Here is a 27,292-nt window from a genome sequence, read left to right as displayed (position 1 = left end):
TTTTAACTGCTACCCTAAGGAGCAGAACTTTTAAAAATGTACTTATTTTAATCCTTTGGGAATACTATAGTTGTAGAATATTCATACGCAGAATAACAGCAGAAATGAATGCTGTCTATGCCTATAAACACACCACCTTACTATCATCCAATGCTGACACATGGTGCATTAAAATGAAACACTACTAACAGTTGTACTGCAAACACAGATTTACCACGAAATTCTTCTAATTAGCCGTGATCATTTTTCAAATCATATGGTTTTCCTCAACAGGCACCATGATTTTGTTTCTTCTTTCATATACAGGTTAAAATTGGAAATTTTCCCCATCTATGCCAGCTGGAAACTTGCAATTTAGAAGAAGAAAAAGAAAAAAAAATAGGCAAAATAACTACCAGCAGTCACCAGTCTGTTGAGCAGGACAATTGTTATCACTTATAGCAATCACGGTATTGATATCAGAACAACAAAGGTAAAAGTTATGCTCCAGAGGAGAAAAAGTGCAGGCATTTTTTGTCAAGTCAATGTCACACGGTGTTGTAATCTAAGGTTATGAAAGATGGTTAACCAGGTGAGAGATTCTAAGGTGCATGCTTTTTCCTTTGGTTTGTTTTTCTTTTTTTAACATCTAAATGAACTTCATGGTTTTAGCATAAAGCATTTAATGTGATTTGGTCTCTATGAATCTGGATCTACCTAATTAGAAAATAACCAAATGCTCTTCAAGATAATAAGAGAAAGAACACAGATAAAACAGGATGGCATATTCAGGTGAAGAAGACTATACAATGCCTTCTAGCATTTACACTAAGGAATATAGTTTTCAACAAAGAACTAAAGAAAACAAAGATGTTGCAAAAGATTGTTTATGGAGAACACTTCAAATCTTCAGGACATGTTAAAAATATTATACAAGATTAACAAAACACTCTGTTCATTCCTTTCCACCACTGCTTTCCCAATGAAAACATACGTTAAACTAGAAGACAGTGTCAGGAATTTAGATCTTAAAGCATGAAAATGCTGGGTTGTGTTACTTATCCATATTGTGAAATTTTTAGTTTCTTCACACAAAGCTGCTTTATGATGCCATAGCCCATAGTCTCATCATTGTATTTCCAGAAACTTCCCTTTCAGTGTACATCTGTAAACTCTGTCTCAATTTTTCTGCTTGCACAACTCTGTAACAAAACTGTTTTCCCAAATGTGATGGTGCTGCATTAATTTTATTATTTCTTTATATAAGTAAGTGTTACTGTGAAAAATGGTTTTAAGTAAAACTAAGCCCAGTAGAGTTATGATTATCACTAACAATGGGTATTATCCAAAGATTGCTCCTGTCACTAGGTATCCAAAAGATTAAAATGAAGATAATGATATAGATGGAACAGAAACATTAAATTATGGGTTTGGTTACTATATTTCAGTATATACTTTAATGTAAATACACTGATTTTCAGTCCCTAGGTGAGAACTGACACCCTGTGATGGATTGATCTTGGCTGGCTGCCAGACACCCACCTAGCTGCTCTCTCAGCCCCAATTCTCAGCACGACAAGGGGAGAACACAAGATGGAAAAGCTCATGGTTCAGGATAAAGACAGGGAGCTCACATATCAATCACCATCACAGGCAAAAACAACCAGACTTGGTGAAAACTAATTTAGTTTATTGGCAATTAAAATAGATTTGGGTAGTGGGAAACAAAGACAAAATCTAAAACTCCTTCCCCTCACTCATCCCTTATTCCCAAACTCAAGTACATACCCTCACTCCTGACTCCTCTACGTCTCTCCTGCCCCAACCAGCACAAGGAGGATGCGGAATTGGGGGTTGTGGTTGGTCTGTAATGGTTCCTCTCTGCTGCTCCCTCCTCCTCATACTTTTACCCTGCTGCAGCACTGGGTCCTTCCCATGGGCTGCAGTCCTTCAGGAAATATCCTCCTGCTCTGGCGTGGGGTCCTCCATGGGCTGCAGTATGGATATCTGCTCCATCCCATGGTAGGAACAATCTCCAAACGCCCTAGTCCTCGTTGGAGCTGGCAAAGCATTTGGATGAAAAGCTGTGAAATTGTTCTTGAGATACCTCTTTTTTAATACCACACATATGGAGGCTAAAACCAAATAACTAAACAACAAAACCATGATTTATTAGTCTTTCTTTTGGTCATATTCTGAACTTAGTGAAGTATGATTTTCAAAACAGAAAAAACAATCACTCCCTTTAAGTACAACAGAAAGCAATTAGAGATGCAGCAAATGAAAAAGTACCTAAGCAGTAGGAACCATGATCTAATTATGGTTTATAATTAGAAACAAATTGAGATTGAAAAGGGAAAAAAACATCAGGATCCTTAATGTAAGAAGGAAATAGCTGTCAGATTAGTTAATATATTCTCGGGGGTAAACAGGCTACCAAGCAATGAAGATAGATAGAGTAACATGTGGACAATACAGATGAATGTTGCATTAAGTGCAACCAAAGGTGTAGAAGAGAGCACTACCCTGCAACTGTATAATCTCAAATATAAAAAAGAATTAAAGACCATACAAAACAAAAAGGGGAAACAGGAAGTAAAAGAAAATAACTCAGAAACTAGCAGTGGAGGACAAAATTGGAAATTTCAGTCTAACTCAGGACATGTAATGAGGAAATGCCAGTGACGAGTAGAGGTAGAAAATGAAAAGCTTCCTAAAAGATCTCTGGTGCACTCAGTGATCAGCTGTTTTACTAAATTAATGCAATTGTCCTGCTTTACCAGTATTTTGACTAATGCCTATATTCAGGGAATGCTATTCTAGCTTTTTACACTTTTTATTTAGGTTTAAATCTCCCATGCTCTAATCTCTGTTTAACTCTAGCTTGAAAATAAAAATATTCACCAATAGAAAAGATTTAGGGACAAATACTTCACAAAAGGCCTGTTATCCACATGTTGCTGCTTAAAGTTGGGTCATGTTTTTTAAAAAATGCTTTTCCCTTCTGTAGTGTCAAATGCTGAGAATCAATGTTCTGTGGGAATGCAGCAATTTCACTGAAATGATCAGGAAACCAGGTAGACAGCCAGGCTGACCATCTTGACCAGGCTGACCATCCTGGCCAGCCTTCATCTTTTTAGACCCACGGGGTCCAACTTTCCTATGCTGCACAGCAGAATCTTATTTCCTGCACAACTAGCTGTGTTTATACTTCTTTATTATTTGTTTATCTAATAGACCACAAAGACTGTGATCCACCTAGTATACTATGGATCAGAAAAACTGTGGATACATATAAGAGAAAGATGGTAAGTTATGTTTTGAAGTTATTAAAATGAAAGGAAAGACAAAACTGATTCTTTCATGCGAACTGCCTCAGAAAGATGACAAACACAATTGTTACAAGATCTATAAAGACACAATATATTTGAAAGAAAACATGGCTAACACTAGATGACAGTGTGTCTAAGACTTGGTCCTAAATGTGAATGTAGGTGTACTGCTGAACTGTCCTGCAAGACAGCAGATGAGACAATATTAAGTGATCTGAAACATGAGGTAGGATCGCAAAATTGGACAAGTGGTGTAAATGCTTACAATTTCTGTGAGTTTGAGAATGGTTAGTCTGTTAGTCCCTTGCAGAAATAATTGACCACAAAAAAATTCCATTTGTAGCAATTCTTCTCTTCAGTACTAAAACCATATTTTTTTCCTTTAATTTATTCTGCACATACCATTCCAGGTTCTGCAGCCTGCAGTTCCAGGATGCACTGTTTCTAAAACAGAAGAATATACACGTTTTTAGTTCAGGGAAATTACTGAAAATGAAATTGTCGTATAGCAAATGATGGTATAACTAATAAGGAATCATGCAGAAGGGATGAGGAGGATGACAAAGGTGATGTGAAACCTGGGGAAGTGAAAAAGCATTGCTTAGACATTTGTGAAGCACATGAATTAATCTGAATCAACATCTGCAAATATAGTCCCCAAAATGTGCTTAATAGAAGTGGCTTTTACTTAAGATTCAGTAATTGATATGACTCTATAACGTATGTACATGTATAAAATAATAAAGACTTATATATAATAGGCTGATGTGATAAAATAAAGATTTGGAGGTTTTTCTTTCAAATTTAGGAATGGTTAACACTTACAGTTAGATACATCTAATACCTGCAGAAATATTGTTCATTCAGGAGTATGTTTTCTTCCCCTTGTATTTAGTACTTTTTTTACTAAATGAGTGTCTGCAAAGATCACAGTTAATCATATATCATTAGAACCAGGATTCAGACCTTCAGACATTGGACAGGACTTGAAACAAGATTAATCAGCACATCCATGCACCAAGAGAAAAAAATTCAAACTGATTTGATTTTATCTTAACCTGCTAATAGTGCAAATGATCTTGTGTCTCAATAAAAATATTAATAGCATCCTGAATATCACAATGAAAGTCAATACCTCTTTAACTAAAACCAAGCGCATCTGGTCTATGGAACTGCTGGGTAAGACTTTCATTCTCTCCTCTTAATCATAGTATCAAGTCTCTTATTTCTAACATACTTATTAAGTCTTTTAACAATAGTATCAGTGTTTAAAACTTATAAGATAGTTGTAACTCACCTGAGAGGACTAATGGATATAAAGGTTTTCATCCTAAAGCAAAGGCTTGTGCATGACATGTCCTTCTGTCATGGTGATTGATAGGGATGTCCTTGCCACTAAGACAATCTATGGGTCTTTCCCGGTAACACTAAATTTAGCTAACATGGAAAGACTTGCTCTTGTTCAAGTGCATACAACACACTTGTTGGGACTGGGATTTGACTGGGCTGCAGCAAATTACTTGTACATCCTGGTCCAATCTCTGCCTCTCTCATGATGACGTTTGGACTATGCTCCTCATTAGGAGGAAAAGTGTTTCTTTTACTGGTTAACATTCTTAAGCTTATCTTTGTTCTCTCCTAATGAGAAACCAAGAGTGAAGACAATTTTATTCAAAACAAATATTCTTAAGATGTACAGTGAAGGTAGAGCAAGAGTAAACTCACAGTTAGTTTACTGAATCACTGGGTAATGGGTCATAGTATCACAGCAAAGAGAAAATCAAAGAAGAAAAACAAATAGCTATTTCTAAGTAGGAACTGTTACCCTGACAAACAGAATCTATGCTGATGAACAGAATATCCCAGCCTTTGTCATCTTTTAATTTCTTTTTTCTTTATTTGAAAAGGAATTACAGATACTTAGGAAGGGGAAAAAAACTACACTGGTGAGAAATGTTATTCTATCATACTGATATTTAAGTCATCACCCCGAATTATCTGTAACAGGACTAAACTTCTAGTTAGTATAAACTGAGTGGAACTTCAGAAAATTGAAACAACCTAAGCAACGGTCAGGGTTATCTTATCTAATGTGAATGGTATTTGGAGGTTGTCCAAGAACCTGAGGCTATGACTGGGACTTATTCCTAGGTATAGTGCTGCTGTCATCGTTTAGCCTCTTGTCTCTTGTGAGTCTTAAGGAAATCAAACGCAGAGTAACAGTCTTCCTTAAAGTGATATTAATTGCAGGTTTAAGTCGTGACTTGGAAATTCTCTAGAGAGATATCTTCACAAATGCAGAAATTAAGGCCAGGAAAGAATATGATAATAATTTAATTTGACCTTCTGCATAGCACAGGCCATAACTTTCACTCCGTGAAGTCTAAATCAAGCACAATTTCTAGTCGACTTAGAGCGTATGTATTTAAAACTTTAAAACTTGACTTGAAAATGCAAGTAAATGCAGGCAAATCTTTTAAAAGTTACATTTACTAAAATATGAGATCCAAATGCAGAAATGCTCAATATTTCCCAACACAACCAAAGACAATGAGAGCAGTTATTTGGACGTACAGTGTTATATGTAAACACCAACAACCTAAGAACATCAAGACACTGGACAACTTGAACCACGATATATCTTTGGAGCTTCATTCATGTATCTAAAAGGGTATAGTACCATCCACTTCTGGTTTTACAGGGTTGTGAAATTAAATTAACTTTGTCAAGTACTCATGCACTACTGTGATGAGTTAAACAGAAGTGCCTGCCATTAACGTCCATTAATTCAACTTTAAGTATAGCATTTGCATAGTATGCAATAATCACACTGTAAAGCCACAATGTGGAAAAAGCAAAATATTTCTGTGTCCATGAAGTAAGCACTAATTAGCACATGCAATGAGTCAGACAATTTTTAAGGGGGAAAAATAGCATGTAACTGTCCAATTTAAACCATAACAGAATAATTCTGTAGATGGGAACTGAACTAAACTAGTCCAGGAAAATCTTCATATCAGTGTTTCCCATTAACCACTTTGGGGGAAGGGTTAGTTTTATGAGTTTCTCTAGTTTTTAATGTTAGGCAGATTTAGAGAAGACAAATATTTCTTCCAAGTATTTCCTGAAACATTTCCAATCCTGCAACAGCCTTTTTAAGTCTGGACACCAGAAATGGACAAAACATTGCAGAAATATGGACTTACTAAATCTATGCTATTATCCCTTTATATATGAGAAATTAAATAATTTCCAAGACAACTTTAATTTCCAAGTTCTGTGGTTTGCACGAACACACACGTGCTCTGACATTCAGTGCACTTTAACTTATTTTGTTCATAAATCATCCCTAATGCACAAAAAGCAAGTTCAACAAACAAAACAACAAACACAGCATTAAATATATCTGCTAAATAAAGAGCTTAATTAAAAGAATCTCTGAAATAAGCTTTCTGTTAGTAATATCTGTTGCTGTTTGGAATGCAGTAGACTGAATTTCAAATCATGTCCAAGAAACACTGAAACAATTTTAAGTATATGAGAGAGCTTCAGGGTTTTTTTTTCTTTTTTTTTTTTTCTTTCTTATTATTTTGAGATTAGACATTTCAGAAGCTATAGAACAATTTTTGGCTAGAAAGTTGATGAAATCTGGTGAGAGGAAGAAGCTTTGCTGAAGTAATAAAATGTCACGGCTTCGTGGGATCCCTAATGAGTCCTAAAATGACTTCTGTTTTTCAAACACAAATGATATCTTCCCTTTCTCTGCATTAGCCTTCCAGAACATTGTATTTCCCATAAAATGTGTTTGTTTCTCAAACTTCTCTCTCTGTCTTCTTCGGTGATGACCTCAGAAGAAGACAAAGGAGATGGCCACTATCTGCTGGGAGACAGACACATGAGTTTACAAACATGAAAAAATAATTATTCACCAAAGATAAGGATTAATAACAACGAGTCTCAGAATATTTTAGTGAGGAGGTAAGAAGATGATGGAAGAGCCTTTCCATTTGTATCTTTCCACCACTTCTTTTCCAATCTCTTCTGTTCTTTACCCCCAATCTTACCATATTTTCTCCTCATAAAAATTATTATGCTCACTTCACTCTTCTCATCCCAAAATTTTGCACTCATCTTGTTCTTACTCTTTCTCAGTTTTGTTCCTAAAAGTTCCACTGTATTTATTTCCATGTGCCTTATCCATCTGTAAGACAACAGACCTGTCCAACTTCTGTGTTTTTTCACCTTTTTTGTCAGTATCTCCTCAAGAATTTGCCCTTGAATTCGTGCCAGCCGTGGAAGTAAGCAAAAGAAGCCAGAAGCTGCCACTCCCTACCAGCATGGCAGGGCTGATCTGGTCCAAGCCCACCCTGACCACAGACCTGTAGCATTTTGAAGTCAAGAAGTTCAAATGTAACAGGAGCTGAGGTAACAGTAGGCAGGTGCTGGAACAAAAGCGTCCTGTCCCTCTTGTCATATAACTCCTCTGCTGGGAGATGCTTCTGTGTGCTTTCTATTCAGCCACAGAGTAAAACAGCTGAACATTAAGAGATAGTGGGAGAGTGAATGAGTGCAGAGTGCTATTGCATTATAAGCGGTTTCAGGCTTTCCTTTCACCGTCTAACACAGTCTCCCGCACCCCTCTGAGTCAGCCAGAATTTGCAAGGGAGCATTGCTGTTCCATTCCAAGCTGCAAGTGGCATGAAGTACCAATCTTTTCAGTTGCCCTATACTTAATACCTAGTGTAGAAGATATCTCATGTAGAAGGACCTAGATGGACCTATACATATAGATTGCCTCGATCAGTCCAGAAAATAAAGATGTTCCAATAAAGAGCTAATTACATGTATTGCAAGAAGAACTGAAGACCTCATGAGTCATCACTACTGGTATATACATTAGTTTATAAAATGTATTTCTCACATTTTTGGTAGGAAAGAAGATAGTGTTTTTTATTGAATTAATGAAAGAATAGGTTCTCTTGTTCTTATAATAGATATGTTTTCTTCCAACACTCTAGGATTATCTCTTGTTAAAATTTCAGGTATATTTTAGTGACTATATGTTTTACTGTCTATTTATAAAGAAACCCTGCAATATCAGTCTTTCTTTCCTAGATTTTCTAGGGTTTGATCTAAAAGATCGTCAGGCCAACACAATTCTTGCCACCAACTTAATAAGATTCAGTCAGGCCCCAGTGAACACAAATATACAACAGCAATGAAATACATGTATTCACCTGCATTTGGTAATTAACCCAGGAATTGAAAGAAAAAACATGCCCTGCAAACAGTGAGTCTATAGGTAATAACATATTGTTGCACTTCAACTCCAATGGTTTTTTCGTTTCAGGTATCTTGAAACAAAAAATAACTTTTTCCCTAAAAAAAGAATATTTGTTTTGCTTCTCAGCTTTTAAGATATCTTTTATCCACTCTGCTTTCTGAAAGAATACATTTGATGAAACACTATGCTAACTTACCTAGGTGATAAGACTTTGCTGCCACGGGCAAATAAAAAAAGATTGCCGTCAAGACTGTCTGTATAAGCAACTAGACTACACAAGACTTCAGAAGCCTCCAGACAAATTTTTCAATACTTGAGAAAGCCTCAGTGGTACAAAAGATATGTCGGATATTTGGCTATTTTTTCTGTTGGGAACTACATTTATTTAACATACGTATTTTGATACCTTCACTGTATTAGAATACTGCCATACATCTCAGGGTGGTGTTAAATAAGAAGAGCTGCAAAACCCCTTTGTTCAGTCATATTCATTTTACTGCAGGCCTACAGGATGTTCTTGACTGATGTATCTAGACTAGATTTAAATTATTCAAGAAATTGAGCTAATTGTCAGCCTGATTTTTTTCTTTGCATAGTGTATCACATGACGCTCAGTTTTGTCCCATTGGACTACCCTAAACAGTTCTTTTTCATCTTTTATTCTTACGCTCTTCAATACTCCTAAATGATTGTTACACTCCCTTTTAAACTTTCTTAGCCAAAGAAAGAATGTGAGATGTGTTCACAATATCATCTCCCATCATGGGAGCAATGAAATAAATCATTAATAACATAGCTAAGGGCTTTGTTTCTTTCTATGAATTTTATCTAGCTGTTTTCTTTTAATCATGGACTGGGCCACAAATCAATAGACTGTGAAGATCACATTTTCCCGCACTCTGTTTTTTTGGAAAGCTTAATGGGGACCTAATGGCAGCTTTTCAATACCTTTGAGGAGTATGTTGAGAAAACCTAGCCAGGACCTTTGCAGTGGTGTCTGGCAGAAGAATGACAACAAGCTGAAACAAGAGGTTCTGGCTGGATATCAGTAAAAGCTTTTTCCCCATGAGGACAGTCCATCAGGGGAGAAGGTTGTCCAGAGAATTGATATCATCTCCATCCTTGGGAGTTTTCAAGACCCAGATGGATAAAGTCCTGAGCAAACTGATTTGATCTCATAGTTGACCTGTTGATCTGTTTTGAACAAGAGCTTGAACTACAAACCTTCTGAGGTTGCTTCCAGTCCTGGAATTATCATGTCATTCTATATGAAACAATGAGGAAGTAACTAAGTGAGGAAAAAAGAAAACAGAGAGGAAAACTGAAAAATAAATCATTCGCTTTCCAAGAGTTTCTGGGAATACTATTGGCTTTTTACAATATATATGAATTTAAAAAGTAAAGATATGAAACTAAGCTTTCATTCCCTAAGGTATAATTTAAACATTGTCTCACAGTCGCTCAATAACAGTTTAAAAACACATTCATGTATTGGAGGAGAGGAAAATTTTTTAGGCTATTTCTCATAATTAACAAACCCATGGAAGATTTCTTGATAGGACTCTCTCAGAAAGTAATTTATTGAAAGAATAAAGATGCAGGTAACATATACATCTAGACAGCTTTATGGAGCATTCAACTCTCTTAGCCCTGCTTATTGTCAAAGACTGTTTCAAGAATTGCAGTGTTGGGCTATTAGGAACTCACTGTAAGTCACCATTATGCCTGAACTTACTATTCTAAAATATGCAGCATACATTCCTGGTTATGTGTTGTGCATTTTAATCCAGTCTGTGTCTGTGCTTGATCAGCTATTTAAACAATACTAATCACTACAGGAATTCAAGGAATGGCACTTTTATACAGAGAAGGAATTTTTTTATTTCTTTCCAGATACGCTTCACTGAAATAAATGTTTAATTTTTTTATTTCAGTGCTGAACATGTCAGAAAAGATCCATAACAACTTTAAAAATATAGGAAGCTATTTTACATAAAGGTCCATCACTTTGCCAACAGTGTCTGAATACAAATTTTAAAAAAATTATAACATATGCAATTATACTGTTTAGAAATTTAAAGTTACTTATTAGCCTAAAAATAAATCTTCCTATAGTACCATGCTTTTGGTTACATGAACATTTCAATATCTTCTTAGTTTACCTGCCCAAAATAAACTCTATATGATTATAAAGTCAAGCTGATTTTTCTCTCTTATTCATCTTTCAGTCACACACGTGACTGCTGTCTGGCTACGTGGTTAAAATGGGGATGATACTCCTGCTGATACATGAGCAAGGACAGAATCTCCCAGTATGGGCTCTGGGTCACAGGCAAGGAATACTGAAAACTTATTTTTTCATTACTTACATATGACTCTGAATATACCTATGCAATAGCTTTGCAGATCAAGTATTTTTAGAAGGTAGAAGATGCTATTTCTGCATATATATACATGCCTCTAAAGTTCAGCAATAGAACTTCTGAGAACTCTTGATTCAACAGTTTCCAAAAGGCCTTGCTTGTCAAATGTATTAACTGATCTTCATGAAAAAAAATATACAGAATAGTACATCTGTCATTATACCCCATGCTTCCTTAGCTCACTAATAAACTGAGTCGGATTGAAAAACAGTCACACTGATTGATGGCTCACTTTATAGCAGTGTTCTGCTAATCAGTCTGCCATGGCACCAAAAGAGTGAATGCCAGTAATGTGCAAGAATTTTTACCAGTGTAGTCCTCAACTCAGTGCTATGAAAATGCTTCTTTAGGGGGATGATATTCACAAGGTGCAGAAGAAGCCACTCTGGTATTCCCAGTTTCTGCAACTCGCATTTACTCAGAAGGAAATTAAGAGCATTAAGTTGGAAGGCAAGCTGCCACTCACTGTTGTTGCAGCTTTGAGAGCTAATGAAATACAAAATATGTCAAAGGCCGAGGCTCTCTCCTCTGAGAACCTCCAATCCTCTTGACAGTGCCACAAGCCTATATAATAGGTCTCATTTATTAAGAAATTATGATTTGCTGCCATGAATACCAATGGATGTAGTGCAAAAATGTTTGATTGTTGAATTACAATTTAATAACCAAGTTATAAAAGCTATCATAGAACATGACCTATTGGCCAGACACACATAAATATTTAATCAGGAGCCAAGACTTCCTTACACTTGCTCTTAACGGAACAGCTTCTTAAAGTAAGAGAAACTGAGATTTTTCAAAGTGTGTGTTGTAAAATACATTTTAACTCCAATGCTGTTAAAGAATGGAATATTTTTTGTTTTAAAAGGATTTGCGTACATGCAGGTACTATTATATATAATACACAAATATTATATGCAAACAGAAAACAAATAAAGTTGTAAGTATTTTTAAACCGTTCAATTCAGGTTTAAACTATAAGGTTAGTCATCTCATTAAAAAATAACTACATTATAGTAAGACAAATATGAATACATCAGCCAAGACTTTCATTGTATTTCCTTAAGGAAAAGTCAGTGTGATCCAAAAGATAGCGTGTTGTCTCATGTTATCCAAACCCTGCTGTTAAGCAATATAAATGCTCAGCTCCAAGGCTCCTCAGGGACATGGAGCTAAAAGCCTGGAACAGTTTTTATACTGTCATGGATTCTAAAGGAGAAATCACTCTAATTTACTTGCAGTAAATGGGAATTGAAAATTTATAAGAAAAGGGGGAAAAAAATGGAACCTCAGTAAAATGTATATTGAATGGAAAAATACAGACTTTGTCACAGCCTCTGATTTTGTTTAGTAACATTTGTTTTTTTGTTCTCAGCTGAAGTGCTATACCAACCTCAGTACTCTCCAGGCAGAAAGAACTAACTCTGGTCTTTCAACACCTCTTTCTTTCATTATGGAATGTGAGTTAGAGTAGTTATGTAGCATAAACAACCTCTAAATCTCATTAATCTTGCTGCCCTTTCTGTTCCCAGTTGCACAGTCTCCAATAGGGCAATCACATTTTGCACTTAGGCAGCCACCATTTACTCAGGAAAAAGAGTGATGTCTAATTTTAAGAACATTTGCCGAAATGGTAGCACGTACAATATTGCCTTTATCACTCACCATCTATAAATTACCATAGTTAGGGTCGTGTTTCTTTTCTTTTTTCCACACACAACAAGGAAGGAAAAAAGAAAATATGGTATATCAGTTTTCCTGTTTCTAGAGATCAAGTATATTTTCAACTTATTTCATTTAGCCTAAATTAGAGATGGGACAAATGTAACCTCCCACCCAACTGTTCCAAATGTCAGCAAAGGGTTGTTGAACTGATGTATCTCCATGGCTATCCCTGGAAGGGATCTATGTTTCCCTTCTATACTTTGAACATGGCAGCAATCACGTGAGAATAATCATACTAACAGGATTTCAGACCGAACTGGCAGTTACCTCACAAAAAACACTAATCTCAAAAGATTTCCCGCCATTTAAGGCCAAGAAACAGTGAGAAATGTTTACAAGCTTTCAGCTAACACTTGTGAGTCTAAATCTAAACCCTGGCCTAAGTAAGAGCACTGTTTCCCTGGCCAGTTTCCATGGGTATATGCACAGGCCATGGCTGTTTCATGGCACCAAGAAGATAACAAAGCAAAATACAGAGGAATGATTAAAACTTCATTGAAGTTTAAAATAATGCCTATTAGCTATCTTTGGCACTTCAGAATAGGTTTCTAAAGTTATAACAGAAAAGTGCTGTTGAATAAATAATTAATAGTATGTACTGCAATATTGAAAGAGAATAAATGTGTAAAAAATTATATTATATAGTTTGTTTGAAAACACTGTGTTTGCTTTTAATATGCTTTTAGAGAAGGTGAACATTAAAAATAAATTGCTTTTTAATTTTTCTTAAATAAAGTGATCTTAAAAATTCATGTCATCTTCAGTACGTGCAGTGATGTATAGTCAGACAAATAACACACATTGTTATTGTCAGAAAAGAACTTATTAATTATTGGATAGAGATGTGTGGCTAAGAATCTTAATTAGAAACTGGCTTAATTCCACAAAAGTAGAGAAAAATAACAGAAAATTAATTCCTAAGAAAGGTCTTTCATTTCTCAGGCAGATATGTTCAAGGAGGCTGTCACAGGATTTTCCCGATCTTTCTTGCCACGTACACTGATCTCCAGCCTGACGGGTCGTAAGTACAGACTTGCTCCTCTGTGAATTTTGAGCTTATTCTATTTGACTTGCTGAACAGTCAGCATCAGATAGGTGAAAGCTTTTGTTTTGCTTTAAAGAAGCAACAACAAAGAATAGCACTCACCAGCACACATAGGGCTGTCTCAAAATTATGACGTGACCTAATTGGAGCCTCTTCATTTTCCAAGACAGTTATGGCAAATCCAGCTTGAATACTGTTCAACTGACTTTCAGTCTAGGTGTGATACAAAACCTATTAGGAGTGTTTATTCCCAAATAATAGGCTAACATAAAAGATACTTTTCTCTGGAAGAGTATGTGTGAGAGGAATGGGGATAGAAAAGTGAACTGTACATACCCTAAAATGAAACAGTTGTCAGAAGAAAAAAAAAAGGATCGTTTTTCTGTGATTTGTAAGAAGTGAATCCATAGACCCAGCCCACTCAGAGTGCAGGCTGATATCGTCAACACCACAACTGTAGTCAGCTTGTTCAGACACCATTCCACTACCACATCATTTTTCTCCTCTACTAGGCAATTAAAAAGACAGTATTAACATTGTCATACTTACGTAGACCAAACTCTCTAGTTCAAGATTGGCATGTTTCTCATGCACAAATTAATTTTTAATATATAAAATTAGGCCTATAAAATTGGGTCTACAAAGACACTTGAACAAGTTTCAGTAGTCAATAATGATCTGAATTAGAACATCCCATACTTCTTCAACTCTCCCTGTTCCGCAGTTAATAGCACAGTTACAATCACGACATGTGGTCTCATCTCTCAAGGATTAACACATGACATTGTTGCAACAAGCAGAGAAGTAGCTAAGCTGTGAGGAGAATATTTACTTAAACAACTACTGTCTCTTTGACAATATCAAAAGAGCGTAGGAAGATAAAACTAGCTGTATTTGGCTTTGCTATAATTCTTTTTTCTTTGTTTTTTTTTCTTTTTGCCTTGCTGTAGTGTAAGCCTACCTGGTTTCACTCAGTTATTGAAATATCTTTGGGAAAAAAAATGTGAAACAAGCAAGATAATCTATAATTTGGAACACAAGTATGTCATAACCAAATAGTAACTCTAAAGTTATTTAACTTTGCCTACCCTGGTGGAGCTAGAACATTTCATCTGTAAATTCAGCAGCTACTGTTACATATATATGGTGTAAAAATTAAATACATATTGTCTAACCAATATGAACAAAACCAATCAACTAACCTAAGTGTCCCTGAGTTTCAGGAAAATGTAGTGCTAGAGTACATTCTAAGATACCTCATACAGCACAGCTAAATATTTAGACTTTTATAAAAGTTAGATAAGATTTAGATCTTCTCAGAAAAAAACTAGAACAGCTAGCATCCTGAGCCAGGGAGCACTTTGAGTCACCTGTAGTCATGTAAAGTGTAAAGATGCCAAATCTACTAGATGAATGATGAAAATTAGAATAATGACTTAACATTATTCTAATGTTAACATTATTCTAATGTGTTAATGCACTCTAAAGAGCTGCATCTGTGTATCCAAAGGATATCTTTCAGTCCTGATCTTCCAACTGACCAATGCAAGCAACATGCTAGAATATGTTCTCATTTCTGAACAATGTGCTTTGTCTCCTTTCCCTTGAAACAAGGCCCCAGGCTACAGGCAGAGTATGCTCGAGTCTTTTGCTAAATCACAGTCGTGAAAAAAGCAGGGACTCAGAATTCCATTGCCTCTGTTGAGCTGTCTGTAAACTGTTGTGTTCCTGTGAAGTACATCCCTCTTTCAATGTCTAGATCTCACTTTCAATGAAAGGATCCATCTTTTTTCTTTTAAATACATCATGAAAAAAGGAAAGGGGGAGAAGAGAAAGACAAACGCTTTTATATCCCAAGGCAAGCCAGTTCACATGGAGTTCCTTTTCCTGCCTGAGAAGACCAGCATCTTCCTTATTCCTTCTCCTTGCCTGCTGAAAAGAGACTGAAATACTATGCTATACTGTACTTAAGTGCTTGCCACCACTGTTGATATGTGTAGAAGAATATTCAGAAGTCATTGGTTTATAAGGAGGCAATAATTAACAGTCGATTTTATAGCCTGTTATTTAAATAACTACCTGAAACTTTTAGACTTGAGCTTTGGTGATTATTCCCAGAAAATTTCCTGCATTTTACTTTAAGCAGTCATTGCATAAAAGTCATGAATATATATGAAAACAGAGGTGGAATCTGCATTAAAGCCCTGATGAGGGCTTTAAACCAGGAGAAGGGCTCCAGTTTCGTGCCTCCTCTGTCAAAACAGACATGTTGATGCACGTGTGTAAAGAAATCTTTGGAGTTGAATCTGGGGCAATGTAAGGTAAAAATGTATAGAATCTGGGGAGCCTGGGCAATATCAATGTTAAGAGTCAGCTAAGCAGAGGCTTTCAGAATGGCAAGTTTAGTCTTAAGCATCTAACGGTTGCCTATATCTCTTGTTGGATCTGGTCCTTAGTTTTGTCAAGGAAACTCCTATAGGCTTGACTGTAGCTTTTATTTGAAGACGAATCCTGGGAGAGACCTCTAGTTCTTACGTAAGTTCTAACCTTTTCCTGTGTAAGCATACGTGCTTCATTCTTAAATATGTTTCTATACATACACTGTGTGAATCTCCTACTGCAGAGTATTAATGTCAACAAAAGGTTAATAAAAAATAAGGTTTCCAGGCCTTTTTTCACGCTTGTCTGCTTCCACTTGATTCGTTTTATTACTGAAGCTGATGATTTTCAATAGCACTTACAGCAGCAGCAGTGGAGTTTAACTCTCCTTATTGAAAAAGCCAAATCAAGAGCTGAGTAATATCTGTTACTTATCTGTTCTTTTTGAAATAAAAAGTGAAAGTTGAAAGCTGACAGGGTCACGGGTAAGCGTTATCGAACAGCCAGCAAGCAGTTTGCAGCTGGAAGAAAAAAGTTCTTTCCCTTCCATTTCTGCAGTCAGTCATGGTATTGCTATTCTTCAGTGTTTTTTTCTTTTCTTCCCATGCCCTTTAACCAGCACTGATGGTCTGTCTTGAAATAAAGTTCACCTCTCTTATTTTTAGATAAAAGATAGCATGACCCAAGGTTTGTTCTTAGACCAAAGAATTCTGCGATCTGGATTTTAAACCTAATATTTGCACTGAACCACTGTGCCACTCATTTTTTAATTCCCTCCCCTCTTTAAACTCCCAGTTTTAGAACAAGAAATAATGGATGATAATTCTATGGTAAAGTACTTCGAGCACTATAAAGAGAAGGGGTTAAATATTATTTCTTCAAGGCATTTACCAGTATTGCAATCCATGGGGAAGCTAAAAGACAAGCTGTGTGGAACATTTGGGAGTTCAGAGATCATTTTAAAAATTTCAGCCTCCTTTATAATAGACAAAATCTGCCAAATCTAAAACATGAAAGAACAGATCTGACAAAGATGCCTTCCCTCAGTGCTAACACACCTAAACATCACGTAGGATTTTCACAGACTAAACCAAAAAAATTGTAGAGTTCATAAGAAAAGAGAGAGAAAGATCAAAATACTAAGAAGATACAGACATTTCTCTTTTAGCAAATCTGAATTTTTGAGCAAAACACTGTTCAAATGTTTTACTGTGATAGTAGGTAAATTTTCTACTACTACATAAAAGATTTTTATCTGATCTTGATTTTTAACTGATCTCCCAAGGTCATCAATGAAAAAATCTTTCTATGGACTAAGCATTGTAGGAGAACCTAAATTTTAGACCTATACAGGGCTTTGACAAACCAGTACTGCATTGGTAAATGCCATTTCACCAACTCCAAAGTGTTATATGGAATTATGTGTTTCAATAAATGCTTATCTAGGAAAAAATGTAGGTCCATAATGGAATGTATGGACAAAATAAAATACAACTTCCAAATAGTCAGTTGATAACAATGAAACATAACCAGTCAGTTAAGACGCTTTTTGTGATACAAGTGAGACCAAGTTTCAGAAGAAATGGACATCAATGTTGCTTTCCCAAATAACAATATGGTAAAGGCAGAATTGTACTCTGAAATCTGGTTTCACTGAAGAAGTGTTAAAATAACTTACTTTCATTGTGCCATGGAAAAGGACTTTTTTTCGAAATCTCAGAAATTTTCTGATAATCAAAAAAAACGCTTCCCACCTTTCTTTATCACATTTATACCTTGTTAACTACATCACAGTTAAAAACAGTTTGTCTTTATTCATTTATTTTTTCACAGATTGAGCCTGACAATATTGGAATACGCAAACTCCCTAGTACTGGCAAAACGTGAAAATGGAATATTGATATTTTATTCACAATTGTTTTCAGATCATCTGTTACATGTGTTTAGCATCGTTCTCTTTGATTGTAAAGCACTGTTCTTTTTTAAAGAACCATGCTGTTTCCTTCACAACTTCCTGCTTAACAAGGTTGCAAAGCATAACGTTACAGTTTGTTACTCTCCTGACAGATAGAACTGCCAAAAAGCCATTCTCTCTTTCCTAAGATTCATTGGAGTGTCAGTCTTTACCCTCAGTTGTTCCTTTTCTCCATTTACATCACAAAATTAAATGATATTTACAGAAGAGAAATTATTGCTCACATTACAATTTAATTAATGTTGAATTAACAAGTAATTTTATTAACAAGCTTTGAATCAACATGTTTGTTGTGCCCTCGTGGAAATCCTCCAGAACTGATTAAAGCTATCTGAGGATTAAGCTGGTGATTTATTGACAAGAAGAATGTCACCTTTATCTACAGGCAGGGATGTTTGTCTCAGCTGGAGAGTTCCCAGTGTGTTTCACTTCTCTTTTTCGCACTACCTTTCTGCTCATTTCCCCCATTTTCAAACAAAATAATTATTTTTAAATTTGGGGATTTTGGGGGATAACAGTAGGAATGGGAGCTGCATCTACCTGCAAGATCACAGAGTTTCTTGGGCTGATGGAAACAAAGTTTAAAACAAACAAAAAAACAAACAACCAAACAAACAAAAGAACCCCGACATAACAGAAAAGGTCTTTTTTTAATATTTTTATTCTCTTTTCCAATGATGACCTGCTCAAAAGCCAGAGGTACAAATGGGAAGTTTATTCAACCAGAAAACTTGACACAGAATAAGTTGATGCTGTCTGGCTTTATTCAGCTAATACACATTACATCATTGTTTTATATAGCTCTAGTGGACCATTGCTCCTGAAAGATGCACTTTAATTTGGTACATCACTTAATACACAGCAGTAACGATTCATCAAAATGCAAATCAGTCAGGAAGAAGTCTGTAACAACAGCATAGAGGAAAGTGATTATAGGCTCCTATGAGTCACAGCACTGGATATCTTACATGTGATATTTTTTAAAATAATCAGTTTGACTGCACTTTGCACTGGGCTAGCTGATTTCCCATAGGCTGTGTTTCAAGGCAATATCAATATAAGCTGCACAAAAAGAAAAGACATATGAAGGTCGTTTCAAGCCAAGTAAGGAGAACTTGCAAAAATCTGCCAGTTGAGCAGCCTGACTTCTCCATATAATTCATAAAATTAAACTTCCTCAGCTGATGAGGATACCTTACTTAAACTTTAAAATTTTCCTCTAGTGAGGGATGAATATCTTTACACATGAAAACCTATTTTCACACTTTCTCCATTCAAAAAAGTTCTTGCTACAACCAAAACACTGAAAATATATAGAGACAGGATTTAAAAGTGTCTTTCCTCCACTCATTTTTCAGTCACAGATTTACTTGAAATCCAGATTTCATGGCTATTCTTAAAGGAAAGAACAACATGGGAGCGTCCAAAGAGTCTAGCTAAATATCTTAAATGCTACCTTTTATACTAATTTCTAAGATGACCACGATTGTGGTGCAGACAAAAGACACAAATAATTATGGACCTCTCACATTATAGTTAACAGGAATGTTATCCATGTTTTCTTTAATAAGAACAGGACTAGACCCATTATTTGAGGCAACAGTGTATTTACAACTACCAGATCTATGCAGCAGAAATCAACAGATGCCTCTGGTCTCCACAGAGTGTCACACCTTAACAATTAGATTCTTGTTTCAGCTATATAACTGTAGAGGTGGTCAAGCAATGCCATCGATTTCACAAAACATTCCTCTGAATAATCCTGGTCCCACTCTGCAGTGTAGTCTGGCATCAAACTCACATTTTCAAGAGCCTTTTTGTTCACTTTATTTGAAATACTTGATAAGCAGAATCTTGTATATCTGAGTTCTGAAATCCAGAGATCTTTCAAGGGGCACCAGAAAGCATGTAGAAATAATATTAGCTCTGAGGCTTACAATCAAGAGCTGATCATGAACATAACACCCGAGTAGTGATAAAGTATGACAGCAGGGAAGAAGGATTCCAAATAGTTTCACACTTCCTGTCTTTACTATTATGCTTTGGAAACAAGACTACAACAGTTTTTCCTCAGAGAATGTTTAAAGCGTTCGGTCAGGAAAATCAGATGGACAAGCAGACTCTCACTCCAGGGAGCTGTAACAATGAATTATTTCTGAAATCTTTTGACAGATGGAAAAATATAGGCTTGTGCTGTGTTTTAGACCACTGAGTCCTCTACATGATTCGTTTCTGTGGTGAAGAGTGTGAAGGGTTTGACCGTTACTGTTTGCAAATCCAAACTATGCAGCAATGGCAATAACCACCACCCAGTGATCATCCAAGTTAATTGTCCCTTTTCCGCAATGACGCCATTTGCAACAACGCAGCCTTCAAAGGATGCATCCAGAACTTTAACAAATGCACTGCCCTCAAGGCAGACTGTCTTTGATCCAGTCTCCTCAATACTGAGGTCAGGTTTTGTCTGTAAGTTTTGTAAGGGCCATTTATTCAGTACACTTGAAAACAGGAAAAGGAAAAGGAAAAAAAGGAAAAGGAAAAGGAAAAGGAAAAGGAAAAGGAAAAGGAAAAAAGGAAAGTAAGAGGAAGAGGGAAAGAAAAAGGAAAAAGAAAAAGGAAAGAAAGAGGGAAAAGGAAAAAGGAAAAGGAAAAAGAAAAAGAAAAGGAAGAGGAAGAGGAAAAAAGGAAAAGGAAATGGAGAAAAGAAGGAGGGAAAAAACCCTTTCTTTTGATTGTTTTGTAATTCTCAGAATGAAATGTCAAATTCTCTGAATGCTGCTTCTGATCTATGACCTAAAAGAAGTGTCAACAGTTATGATATTTAAAAATAAATAATATTGAAAGCCTTAGTCATTCACTCTCCTGGACCTTCTAAAATAAATGTACATTGCTCTCTGTGTTCCTCTTTACACCATAAAGGGTTTTGGTCTTCCTGACAATCAAGACTGAGTTTTCATTTGCTTAGACTGTTTGGAAATGGATGGTTTGTACTTTATGCAAACTGCGGGTGAAAAAAGTTACACCTCAGGAAAGTAAGTTTAAAATAATTAATTTCAGCCATAGACACACAAGGTTGTTCAAGCTTGCAAAGGAATAGCAAGTTACATTTCAGTTCGCTTATTCCCTTGGACTTCAGGGCACATTTATTCATTTCCCTCACAGTTTTTGCCTACACTGCAACAAAAATGCATACAGTATGTCAGATGTACTTTATTCAGCAGTTCTCTGCATTGGACTGACAGTCCTGGTACCCTAAGGTGACTTCTGCTTGGCATAGCAGGGCCTTGACCACATCCTACATCTGAAACGTCTAGGACGGATCAAGCAGCAGTCACAAATAAGGAAGAATAGTCTGAGGTAGGAAGAGAATGGAACAGTGCATAGAAGTGTAGGGTCATCCCATTTTCTCGTCAGATACAATGTCCTTAATTTGACTTTTAATGGACATATCTCAATAAAAGTAGAAATGCTGGTACACGCTATATTTTTCACCTTTTCTATGAAATGTGTTTCTGTTTTCATCACATTTAAAACCAGTCATAAACTTAAGGTTTAGTACAAAATGTTTGGGGTGATGGAACAGAAGGCAATATGGTCAATTCCTTCTAGCTAGCTACTCAAAATATTTGAGTTCTTCCTGAACAATCATGACATATGAAAACACACAAACTAAAATACTAGAAGTCTTTACTAAGGTAGTTTAGCAGGAGTCAGCATCATTACTGTCTTTAAGGTCGTATGACTTCAGGGCACATTCCTAACCTACAACTGTAGTGAAAGAAATCAGAAAACTGAGAAATCTGACTGCAAAAGCTGGTGCTGCAAGCTGCAAAAGCTGGAAAAACATGGGATTTATGCATGGCACTAAAATAGTTCAGTACTTTTTTAACTTTCCAAAGAATAAGCTACATTTTATTTCTTTCTCTGTAGTTACATATGCATCTGCTTGAAACATATTTTCCATGTGTCTCCTGAAAAAAGACATTCTATAGAGTGATCTAAATTTGATCATGCAACTAGGCCCAAAGAGACCTGCAAGTTTTCCTGATTACAAGTCCTTTCATAATTTTTTTACCAATACAGTAATTTGAAATAAAAAAGTTATTTGTGCCTTTATGGATTTCTAAAAAAAAAAAGAAAAATTGGATGTCAGACAGACACTTCAGCAAATACGAGCAATATGAGACAATTACTGGGCTAATACACTACAGTTTTACTTTGCTAATTAAAACTAGAATAATGCAATAATTAAATTAAGGTCTCAATTAAAATTGAATCAATATACCAATAGATTGAATGATTAAATCACCAAATTAATACAGCAAGTAATCAGATCAAATTAGCAGACTGACACCACAATGAATTATTATGCACAGGTCTTTTCTGTGAAGATTTTAAGGAGAACATACCTCCTCAGTGAAAATCAGATTGCTTTTTCCCCCAGAAGCTGAAAAAAAAGTTGGAGAGGGTGATTTACAGGATTTTTTTCCAAGAAAATATCCTCAACCTCTTGGCTGAAGTAAGAGCTATCAGAAAAACAATCAGCAAAAACACTTTTTATAAGATATGTAATGACCTAATAGACACATTTTTTTCCATACTTGCATTGTTAAGGGCAACTACGTCACTGCTTTCAGCATTTTAAAAATATCCTGGACTTTTTAATGTCAAAGAATTGGAGAACCGATATGAGCTCATGAGTCATTTTAATGTCTATTGACAAAACATGAGCTGCTTTTACATTTGTGAGAATTCTACTCATAATTAAGCAATCGTCCCAGATTTACTCAAATTTCTGCTTAAATTCTTCACATGATTAAGCACCTTAGTTCTTCAAATGTATCTTTTGTTAATTCCAGGCAAATATTCCCAGGAGTGAAATTCCCAGGAGTTTGTGGTGAAAAAACAGTTGTTTAGTTTTCCAGTTCAGAGACATTGTTTATTTCAAAGCACTTCCTCTTCAAGTAGTTATTTTCTTCATTTAAATCATGAGATGAGAAACCCTGCTGCTCTTGCTGCCTGAAGGTCAAAGGGTTGTGTGGGAGAGAATTTACCATGGAAGAAACAATCCAGCTTTACCTGGGTGACAGCAATTATGCAGAACGACAAAAGGAGAAGTTAAGTTACAAGATGAGAACTCTAATACATTCTCCCCAGGGTCTGCCACTCACTCAGCCATGAGTAAAACAATGCCAGATTTCATTTTAGTAGTTACGTCTCTATAATGCTGAGATAGTAAAGCCTATCATACACACATCATACTTTGTTGTTTTACTTCCCGGGTATCTGCTCTTCAGGTTGCCTCCTCTTAGGTTGTCATTCCTTGGAAGAAAACAAAGAACAGAAGTAGCCCAATCAATTTTTAATTTAAGAGTCCACATGAATAGATAGTGAAGTCATAACTTTCTCCAAAAGGCCAAACCTGGGCATGCCTTTAATATGCAGCAAAAGAGAAATGTGGGAAAACATATGGAACCACATTCTCAGTATATTAATATCCAAATCAAGAAATAGAAATATCACTGTGGAGAGGATTGTGGAGGGCATGGACTCTTCAACCCTCACAATAGGAGAGGTGCAGCAGGGGGGACAACACGTTGTCTTGATTTGGGTTGGCGCTTCAGGAGGAAATACTTGGAAGTGGCACTCACCCACACACATTCCCCACAGTCGTTTCCAGTAAGTCCTGAAAGTAACTGAAAAGTGAACTACAAATGAAAAATAAATGCACCTTTTTCTCTTGCATGTTGTGTATGAAATATATCCAAAGATGGAATTTATTTATTTTCTTAGGTTGTTGTTTTGAATTGTTTTTTCTCACACTCAGGCATTTTTGATCATTCAAAATGTAGGTAATTTTTGGCATTTATCCCAAGTCACCCCCACAGAGTGTATTTTAAACACTCTAGAAATATTAATTAATATCACATGTAAGAATATTAACAATCATTTTCACTATTTCCAAGCTTGAAAAATGAGATTCAGAAAGATGCGCAGAAAATGTGCTGGTTCCATGAAATAAACTTCTGTGGCCCATGAAAGAAACGGAAGCTTTCTGATGCCTAATCTTGTCTCTAAACAACAACAAAGCTCAATCATTCTCTGAAGATCATTTAGACAATTACTCAGACAATTACTTTATCCCTTTATTAACAATTAATGACTAAAGCACACACTAAAGACAATGGGAAATCTAAGAAAAAGAACTTGCAGACATCTACTTCCATTTCTCTTTTGTTCCTTAGGTGGTTAAATATGGAGATAGAAAACTTTTCATGCTTTCATTCTCAACTAGAAGCTTTTCCTAATGACATTTGCACCTGTGTCATGAGCCATTAGAGAAATCCTGACCACAAACATCAATAATCTGAAAGGCAAGCAGAGAACACCTGAGGTAAAGCCACATTCTTAGCTTTCATTAGAAACTTATGGTTAGACCTTCCAGTGAATGCTTCAGAGGGAATGAAAAAAGGTTTTCTCAATGTTTTGCAATAGATGTTGGATTTAAGAAACACATTTATGCATGTGCAGTATGTATTTATATGTCCACATTTGAATTATGTTATATATATATAAGTATCATATCCATGACATATTAAAACTTACTAGTTACCTAATACCCTTGGGGATTTACCAGCACCTGGCAGCACCACTGTAATATTATTCATCTCCCGACATCAAGTGGCATCCTCAAGTCCAAGCCTGCTGATGCAGCAAGATATGCTCATGAGCACACAGCCCTGCTAGAAAGTAGTCTTAGCAGCTACTAACACTGGAAATCAGTTAACTTGTCACTACCAAGTTAATTTGGTGTCTCCAAGAGTGGGATAAGTGAGATGGGACTCAAACTGTGTGAGTAAGGTGTTTAAGTTGCCTGTGAGGGCTTTAACCACATGCACAATAGAAATGTGCTTTCTGGAACCCATATGGTTCTGGTAAACACACCACCACAATGAAGTTATTGGGCCTTTTCTATAACAGCTGCACTACATTACTCATCTTTCTCCCACTTTACCCTCTGAGCAGTGCAAAACAATGGGTCATTTCTTCAGCAGGTGTAAACTGATGTTTACCATTGATTTAATGAACTCAGAGTAAAGCAGTGGAACCAAACAGATGTACACCATGGATCTTGTGTATGCCTTATTTTTTAAGTCATCTTATTACAGAATCAGTCTCCTCATTCCAATCTCAACAAAGAGTTGTAATATTTTCTTCAAAGTTATTCTGTTCTGCTGAGTAAAATGGATAAATGTTATAGCTCAGAAGCAATCTCTCAAGATATTCCATGTCTGGGAGAAAATCATTGTCCTTTGGAAAAAAATATTTTTCAGCTACCGTTTTCTCAAAGGTCTAAATTTATAGGAAAGTTTATATTACCAACTGTAAGGATCCAACATAGGATACCCATCCCTCTATTGTCCCTATACATTTAATAGAGCAGGAGAGATATTTCTCCAGGGGGCAAATAATTTCTAAATTGTACTGCTGTTCTGAATCATCCTCTGGAAGACGCATAAGTGCACAAAAAATTTTGGTCCCTATGATTTCCACTTTTCCACCTATAATATTTGAAAACTACAGGACATAATCTCTTAACTAAGACACCTGAACTAGATGTCTAAAGAGTAAGGTAGCTGGAATGTTCTGCATTGTTTCTGCATCTGGAAGGTCCCAAAATATTGCACATTACAGTTGGAGATTTAAAAATAACCATTTATGTAAATAATTTCAGGCCATTTATAAAAATGTTTCTTTTCTTGTTGCACCTTTTAAGAATTTTTATATGGGTAATTGAGTGAGGAAGAGGTTACAAGTCAAAAGCCATGACTTGGAAAATGAGGCAGAGAATATTTTAACCTGTAGGTAATAGTGTATATAGTTCTTGTTTTCTGATTTTTTTTAAGATGGCAGTCTCAACTACCTTTTTAATTGAAAGCACATTTTTATAATTATGGTGTTTGTAATAAAGATATGTACAGCAAGCACTTTCAGTGATATATTGAATAGGAGAAAATAATCTTTGCAAGGATATTTGCTTTCCCTGAAACAACTAAAACTGTGTAAATATTTAACTATAATTATGCTAAAGCACTACTCTCTTATGCCGCAGTCACTCACAAAGTACAATCCTATAAATGCCTTTCTCAAGATTTGTTACATGCTGGCTTTTAGTCTTATGGCAACAAATCTCTCTCACTGCTATTGATCTGTTCTTTAAATTATTCTCCCATGAGGCTTTCAGCTAAGAGCATCTTTTCCTTGAATCTCTTTGTATTTTTAATTGGCTTATGTTTGTTTAAACAAAATCACACCAGTGCCTTAGGCTGCAGCCGTCAACTCATTGCATTCAAAACCAGACACACTGTACTCTAGCAGCCTTCACTTCTGTCCTCTACTGGACTCATCTCTTTGGGGATGAAATCTGTCACAAGGAAAAAAAAAAGCATACAAAATTGCCTTTGGACTGGGTTGCTAGGGACATAGCTGGGATTTGCATAATGCCGTTAGAGTCCTAAAGATGAAAGGAAGGGTAGATTGTGCCATTTGTCTGCAAGTTCTGGCTAGCAGGTGGTGAGGAGACACAGCCCCAGGAGGAGCGAGGAGCACTGGAGAGACGGTGCCTCAGGCAGGCCCTAGAGCTTCCTTCCCACATGGTACCCCGTATGTGGGGAGAGGCTCTATGCAGGCTGCACTTCTCTCCCCCATGGCACTTAGGGCTCTCTGCACTTTGCCCATCCTGCTCCCCCAGGTGAAGTGAGGCTGCCAGTGCTGCAGACTCAGCTTTTCCCTCAACCTCGTTCATCAGCGGATTCTGGAGTGAGTGGTTCCCAAGTTCCCCTCACTGAGGGAGCCCAGGAACTGCTGTTGTGTGCTGCCCTCTCATCACTGTACAAAGAGGAAAAGGTTCTTACTTCCCCTCTACCCCTCCTTGGCTGAGCGAAGAGGGTTCAGAGCCAGAACCCAAAATAAGATAGACAGTGAAAGCAATAAAAAAGGTGGTGAAAGCAATAGAGAAAAGCAGTGCTTGTCATTCAGTTTTATTCCTATGCACTTTGATCCCAGATTATTTTTGAATAGGGTGAAGTGAGGTATATTCAAGGATTTTTAACTTTATCCTGTTCTTTTAACTATTTCCAGTCAATTACC

This window comes from Nyctibius grandis, chromosome 6, assembly GCF_013368605.1.
Source record: "Nyctibius grandis isolate bNycGra1 chromosome 6, bNycGra1.pri, whole genome shotgun sequence".
Classification (NCBI taxonomy): domain Eukaryota; kingdom Metazoa; phylum Chordata; class Aves; order Nyctibiiformes; family Nyctibiidae; genus Nyctibius; species Nyctibius grandis.
Note: the sequence above shows the minus strand (reverse complement) of the source record.